The sequence below is a fragment of the Choristoneura fumiferana genome, chromosome 26 (genome assembly GCF_025370935.1).
Source record: "Choristoneura fumiferana chromosome 26, NRCan_CFum_1, whole genome shotgun sequence".
Classification (NCBI taxonomy): Eukaryota; Metazoa; Arthropoda; class Insecta; order Lepidoptera; family Tortricidae; genus Choristoneura; species Choristoneura fumiferana.
In genome coordinates, this window is record NC_133497.1 from 5,685,013 (window position 1) to 5,692,342 (window position 7,330).

Here is a 7,330-nt window from a genome sequence, read left to right on the forward strand (position 1 = left end):
TAATTTGTTGAACATTTGCAATTTTATTTTTATTACAGTTACCCATTAGATCAGTTAAAAGAGAATCACTGCCAACATTCGCTAGTATTAAAAAGTACCTTTAGCTCAAATTTGGACAGACAATTTGGCAGTATCATGTGTTTGCTGCAAAAAGAGAAGATCAAAGTAAGAAAAGGTATGTTTTATTTGTTATTTTAATATTTTTTTTCAACTTTTAATCACTGATATGTAAATGAGAACCAATAATAAGAAAACTTGGCTTTATTCAGCTAAAAATGACACATTAATTCGACAGAACAATCAGTCTATAAACGTTTCCATAGAGATACACATCATTCACCCCTCCTAAGATGTCTGGTAGTCCTCCAGGTATACCGGTGCGCGCCTGACTCGGGTAGATCGCCGCACGGCGCATTGCTGTGTACCTGATGGTCCTGGCTCTTCAGCTGCTGTTGCCTCCTCAGTGTCATTCGCAGGCGCAGATGTTTCGACCACAGCCTGGGGCGTAACGTCGTTGTCATCGGAGGATGTAGAAAAATATTCGTCATCTGAGGGATTGGTGCAAATGCCTATTGGAAATTGTACCTTCTCTTCCATCAGGGTACCTGACATGAGAATAATTAGGGTTACTTTGAATCAGATATCCTTCATCCACGATGGGATCGAATTTAGAACGGCGCACGCTTCTTTTTATTAGGATGGGTCCAGGGGTAGTAAGCCAAGCAGGCAATGATACTCCGTTTGGACTTCTGCGAGGGTGAGTGAACATTCTTTCATGGGGAGTAGCGTTTGTAGCTGTGCACAGCAGCGACCGTATCGAATGTAAGCTTAAAGACAGAACCCGTTCCCAGTCGGCTATCTCCAGGCCCTTGGACTTCAGGCTCAACTGAATGGTTCTCCACAAGGTAAAATTTAGGTGTTCAACTTGTCCATTGCCTTGTGGATTGTACGGCGTGGTGCGGCTGCAAGCTATTCCGAGTGAGACGAGATATTGAGTAATTTCTTGAGACATAAACGATGTTCCTCTATCTGAGTGAATGTACATCGGTGTGCCAAAAGTATAAAAAACTTCATTCAAGCAGTTGATGACAGTAGCTGACGTCATGTCTTTACATGCAAAAGCAAAAGGGAAGCGACTGTACTCGTCTATAACAGTTAGAATATACTTATTCTTTGACTTTGATGGAAGTGGCCCCTTAAAATCTATATTGAGCCGTTCTAAGGGAGCCGTTGCTTTGATAAGTTGTCCGTGTGTATTTGCATAACGGGGCTTAATTTCAGCACAGATTTTACAGTTAGCAGTCATTTGCCGAATGTCATTGACCGAATACGGAAGATTTTTCGATCGCACCCAGTGATTCATACGGACAATTCCTGGATGACAGAGGTTGTCATGTAAAGTTTTTAAGTTGTTAATGTTCATATTTGCACATACTCTAGTCAATGCATCGGCGACTATATTTTCTTTGCCAGGACGATATACTATGTCGTATTTAAAACAAGACAACTCTAATCTCCAACGTTCAATTTTCTCATTCTTTATTTTGCTCGAATGAATTTGGTTAAACATGAACGCTACCGATTGTTGGTCTGTTATTAAGAGGAAGTGCCTGCCGATCAAGTAGTGGCGCCATTTACGTAATGCTTCGACTATCGCGGCCGCTTCTTTTTCAATAGCCGAGTGTCGCCTTTCTGAATCAGTCAAAGATCGTGAGAAATACGCAACAGGCTGCCCGTTTTGAGAGAGAGACGCAGCCAGTGCATTTTCCGAAGCATCAGTTTCTACTGTGAACATGGCGTTTTCATTAATAGCGGACAACGAAGCTTTTGCAATATCTTTTTTTAATTCGTTAAAACAAGTGATTGCGCTTTCAGATAGTGGAAATGTAGATATTGAGAGCAGTGGCTTAATTCTTTCTGAAAAATTATGTATCCATCTAGAATAATGAGCGAAAAATCCTAAAACCCTTTTCAATGCGGCCGTATTTTCAGGTGCTGGTAGGTCGAGCAGTGGTTTAAGGCGATTCTCGTCAGGTCGAATTGTATTATTTTGTATAGTGTAACCAAGAAGGTTAATCGTTTCTTGACTGAATACACATTTGCTCTCATTTAGTGTTAGATTGTATTTGGCGGCAGCCGTCTTAAATTTTGACAGATTTTCATCGTGTTCTTCCTTCGTCTTTCCACATACGGTGACGTCATCTAGATATGCAAACGTACCACTCAAGTGTTCTTCGTCTATTATATAATTCAGGGTGCGCTGGAAGGCCGCTACACCATTGGTGACACCAAAAGGGATTCTTGTAAACTGATAAAGCTTCCCATTTGCTTCAAATGCAGTAAAAATTCGTTCTTTTTGAAGAATGGGTACTTGGTGATACGCGCTTTTTAAATCGATTTGACTGAAATAGCTGTATTTAGCGGCTTTTGCGACAATTGCTTCTATCTTTGGTAATGGGAAGGCATCCAATTCAGTAAATTTATTAATGGTTTGGGAGTAATCTATTACCATCCTCTTCTTGTGTAAACCTCCACCGGCAATTAGTACCTGTGCTCGCCAGGGTGAGACACTGGGTTCGACAATTCCATCTTCAAGTAGCTTGGACACTTCTGCTTTTATGAAACGTTCGTCGTCGGCGGAATGGCGTCTGGACCGGACGGCTATTGGTTTCGTATGAGGAGACAGGTGAGTAAACAAAGATGCCGGCGGTACTGATGCTTCCATGACGTTACAGATACGTAATGGTTCTTGACTTCCTCCAAACTCTAGTTCTAAAGAAGAGTGGTATTTAAGTATATCGTGACCGATAATTGCATCTGCGCATAGATTGTTGACAATAAGAAGAGGTTGGTTTTTGTATTGATGCTTCTCAAGCTGAATGTTTACGTAACAGACACCTTGGACGTAAGAAACATGACTGAGAGATGCTAACGTGATAGTTTGACGGCTAGGTTTTACCTTTATTTTGAGTATCTCGACCAGACTCTTATTTATAAAACTAACAGAGCTCCCAGTGTCTATCAAGGCCTCTGCTTTAAAACCGTTAATTGATATTGGTGAAGTAGCCTTTCTTAGACTGCTTGGAGAGGCAGCGGAGATTGCTGAGAGTGTATTGTCACATTGAATAATGTCATCTGTTACCGCGTTAGCTGTGTGTGTTTGCTTCGATCTGCACACGTTTGCGAAATGACCCTTTTTGAACACAATTGACAATTTTCATTAGCTGCAGGACATTTTATGCGCTGATGAACATTTCCACCACAAAAGAAGCAGCGTCTCTTTGAATTCGGATGAAAAGGATGTAGATGCCGCTAAGTTATTATTTGGTCTTTCAGAATCTGGTAAGGCATTGAGATTTAGTGTATTAGTGGTCCCGAAAGCTTGTGAATTTATTCCAGCATCTTCAAGGGAAATTGCTAAATTGACGGCTTCGTCTAGACTCAGGTTTAACTTCTCTAGCAGTCTCTCTCTTATTTTCTGGGAACTAATACCCGCTATAAATGCTCCTCTCATTGATTGTTTTTGATGCTCTTCTGCCGATACATTAGTAAAATGACACTCGAGTGCAAGAAGTTTAAGTGCTTGTATATATTCTTTTATTGATTCATCCGCTCTTTGCCTTCGCGTCGCCAACATGTGCCTGGCGAGTATTTCATTTTTGGGCTTTACGTATAATTTTTCTAAGATACTAACGGCTTCGTCGTAGGTTTTGCATGCACGTATGTACGAAAATATTGTAGGTGAAAGGTGATTTACAAGAAGCTTCAACTTCATTGAGTCTCCGGCGTTGGGAGTACATTCTTCGGATAAGAAATTATGAAAAGTGAAATACCAATGTGTCCATTTTAGATCGGATGCAGGAGCACTTGGTTCGTCTTCGAATCGCTCGGGGCGGAGATAGCGTGACATGTTTGGGATAGATTTATTTTTCTTCATTCGTTTCGATACAAATTTTAGCTGAATAAATTGATATGTAAATGAGAACCAATAATAAGAAAACTTGGCTTTATTCAGCTAAAATGACACATTAATTCGACAGAACAATCAGTCTATAAACGTTTCCATAGAGATACACATCAATCACTATAGCAAAGGATTCCCTTAATTGTGTTCAGTCCCAGGATCCACCACAAGTAAGCTCAAGTAACTACTGGTAAAATAGTATAGTCAAGGTGCAAAGATAATCAACATGGCCAGAGTTATAAAAATATTTGTATATAGCACAAACAAAATACGTTAATTGTTAGGTCCATAAAAGTCATATGTTGTATACATATTTTTGTAACTTTGGCCGTGTCTATATCTTTTAGACTTGACCTACCTATGTAATGTAAAGCCAAACAGTACTTTTTTTCTTTAACCCCTTCATATGTGTTTATTAAATCAGCAGACTTTGTATGACCTAACAAATATTTTGATTGAAAAGAAAATAAAAAAAGATAGCTCAAATTTGAACACGGAATCTGTGCCTAACATAGAAGAGTTAGGAAAAAATAAAAGTGCTATTTACCTTTCTGATGTTACAATCATACTTCACTCTCAGGGTTTCGCAAAGTGGGGTACGCGAACCCTTAGGGGTTCGCCATTCGAAAATCGGCAGGGGGTTTCGCGACAAGATTTTACGTAATGGTCGCGTGAATGACTGGCAAGCAAGTGCGGCACCATGGTGGCGCGCGCGCAGACTGATTCGTTCGTTCAACAGACTATTTTTATTGTTTTCTTTTTTCCTGGGAGGTTAGGGTTGGGGGGGGGGGGGTTTAATTAGTTAAGGGGTTCGCTGTCCCTGAAACTTTAACAGGGGTATTGTGGATGTCCGAAAGTTTGAAATAACCCCTGCACTATGTAACGTCATTTCTTTCCTTCTTGTTTTTTCTCTCAATTCTTTCCTTTAAATTTTTTTTTTTTAAATTTTTCTCTTTTTTTTTTGTTTTTTCTTTTTTGTTATTCTTTGGTTTTTTCTTTTTATTTCTACCATCATCGTTATACCTCTGACTAGAAAAAAACAATGTGATGTGTGGTGTTAAACAATAAGGCCTCAGCTTTCCATTTATAACGCACAATACTTCAGATTTTTGTTTAAACAGATGAGACTAGATTGCAGTACTTTTTTTAGTTCCCGCATACTTAAGCATGTTCTCTAAAATCGACTACCTTCCAAACCATTCCAAATCTGAACATTATAAATGGAAAGCTGAGGCCTTGTTGATTACACACTTGAAATCACAATTTTACACACCACTTTTTTCTGTCACATGGTATAAGATAAGTGTAGAAATTGAAGTAAAGTAGTTTTGCTATTGTGTTTCGTACAGTGAGTGGGAGATCTGGAGGCCCAACTCCTCTCCCTCCATCCCCCCTCCACCCCCTCCCCCTTTAGCCCCCGTTTTAGGCCGGCAACCCACCCGCAGTCCTAATAATGCTGTAGGTGTCCATGGGCAGCGGTTATCACTTACCATCAGGTGACCCGCATGCTCGTTTGCCAATTACTTGACATTAAAAAAAAAAAGATTGTGAACCAGAGTGCTAGACAATGGCTACTGGCTCAGAATCATTAATTTCTTTATTCTTACTAATGTAATATTATTTTTTTATCCAGTCTGTAGACACTCAGGGGAGGCAAGCTATTAGATATTCTCCAAAGGCAGGCACGGAAGTGGTAGGAATATGGAGGAACATGACGGTCAGAGAAATTGCTGAAGTGCTCCGGAAGGATGTTGGTATGTACTTAGTCCATATAGAACTGTAGCCTTTATGTTACTCCACTTCACAGTATAGTAGGCAGTCCTGTTTTTCAAGGATGAACCTAATTTTGGTTTATACCACATTTGATGGTTGACAGTGTTAATTAAAGGTACCCCTTATTTTGCATAACATTAATTGTCCTTATATGAATATGCATAACAGATTTGGCGTAACACAATTGTGCATAACAGCAAACTTGCATAATTATAAAGAAGCATAACACTAGCATAAAATTGAATATGCATAATTTTATCAAGCGATTGAATTAGCTTGTTCAATGTTAAAAAAAAAAAAAATTCATGTTCAGTAATGAATGGATGGATCCGTAACACAATCACATCTTTCAGATCATGTATTCAAAGTACTGGAGTTTGCAGACAAGACATCCGACATAGATTACAGGGCCGACACAGTAATCCACAACCCCCAGGTCGTCCGGGACATTGTGAAGATATCCGGGTGCAGGTTCAAACTGGTGCCGAGGCCCGATGAGGAAGTGGAGGTTGAAGAGGTATGCATGGAACTTTGTAGGGCAGGGATGCCGAACAAATGTCATGCAATATAATATTCCACCCCATTAATCATCGAATGCACCAGCAATAATATCTGACACAACAAACCGTGCTTAAATATCACAAACAACTCAATTTCTAGGGCCGGTAAGACGTGTCAGATATTTTTGCGGGCTCCACTAAGGCTGATATGAAAATCTGAGTTTCGAAAAGCAAAATTCCTAATTACTTACCTATAATATTCATAAAAACAAAACTTCAAAAACCTAACTTTATAAAGTACGAAATTCTTAAAGATCATGTCGGACTCGCAATTGACCTTCGTTCAAAATGTCTAATGTATGAAACTGCTAGTCCACGAAAATCCGAACTACATTTGCGTTCGTTCGTTGGTACTTCAGCTTAAAGCACGTATAGTATAACGTGGCAAGGCAACTCTTTTGCTAAACCACAGGTCAATAATTATCCACCTGTTTACCTAACACCAGATTTTAAAAAAAAAAACGGTCTAAGAAGTGAGTTATCCGTTACAATATAATTTAATATGAGTAAGTCTCACGGTAGTTGCATGTTTAAAAAAAATGTTTAGAACAAAGACGCGGTCCAGCGCCGCCCGCAGCACCCGAGGCGCTCCGGCCGCGGCCGCCGGTGGTCTGCGTGATGGGACACGTGGACCACGGCAAGACAACTCTGCTGGACGCTCTGAGGGACACCTCCGTCGTGGACCAGGAGTTTGGGGGCATCACGCAGCATATAGGCGCTTTTGAAGGTGATTTTATCAGCCTATAAAGTCTACATGATGTAAAAAAAGTTCTCAAGTCAGTTGTATTTTTTTAAATATTTGTTACGTCAGAGCTCCAGATATAACTGGGGTACATGGTTCTAGGGGAAAACAAAGTAGGTGTGTATTGATGATTAGATTCATAGGATAAATCGTATTTTTGGGGGTTGGGTTTAGGGGCGTCGTAAAAAAAATGACATAGTCCCAAGGCCGTCACAGTATAAATAAGTTTGGGAAGCCCTGAGCTAGAGTCCTTGATAGCAAGACCTTCATTATAGTGCAAAGGCCGAAAGT

General features: G+C 40.0%; 1 protein-coding gene across 2 annotated transcripts in view; it reads right to left on the reverse strand.

The window, feature by feature from the left end:
- LOC141442933 (transferrin-like) overlaps positions 1 to 7,330 on the reverse strand; it is a 50,327-nt gene that overhangs the window by 34,035 nt on the left and 8,962 nt on the right. The gene's annotated exons all lie outside the window — the stretch shown is intronic.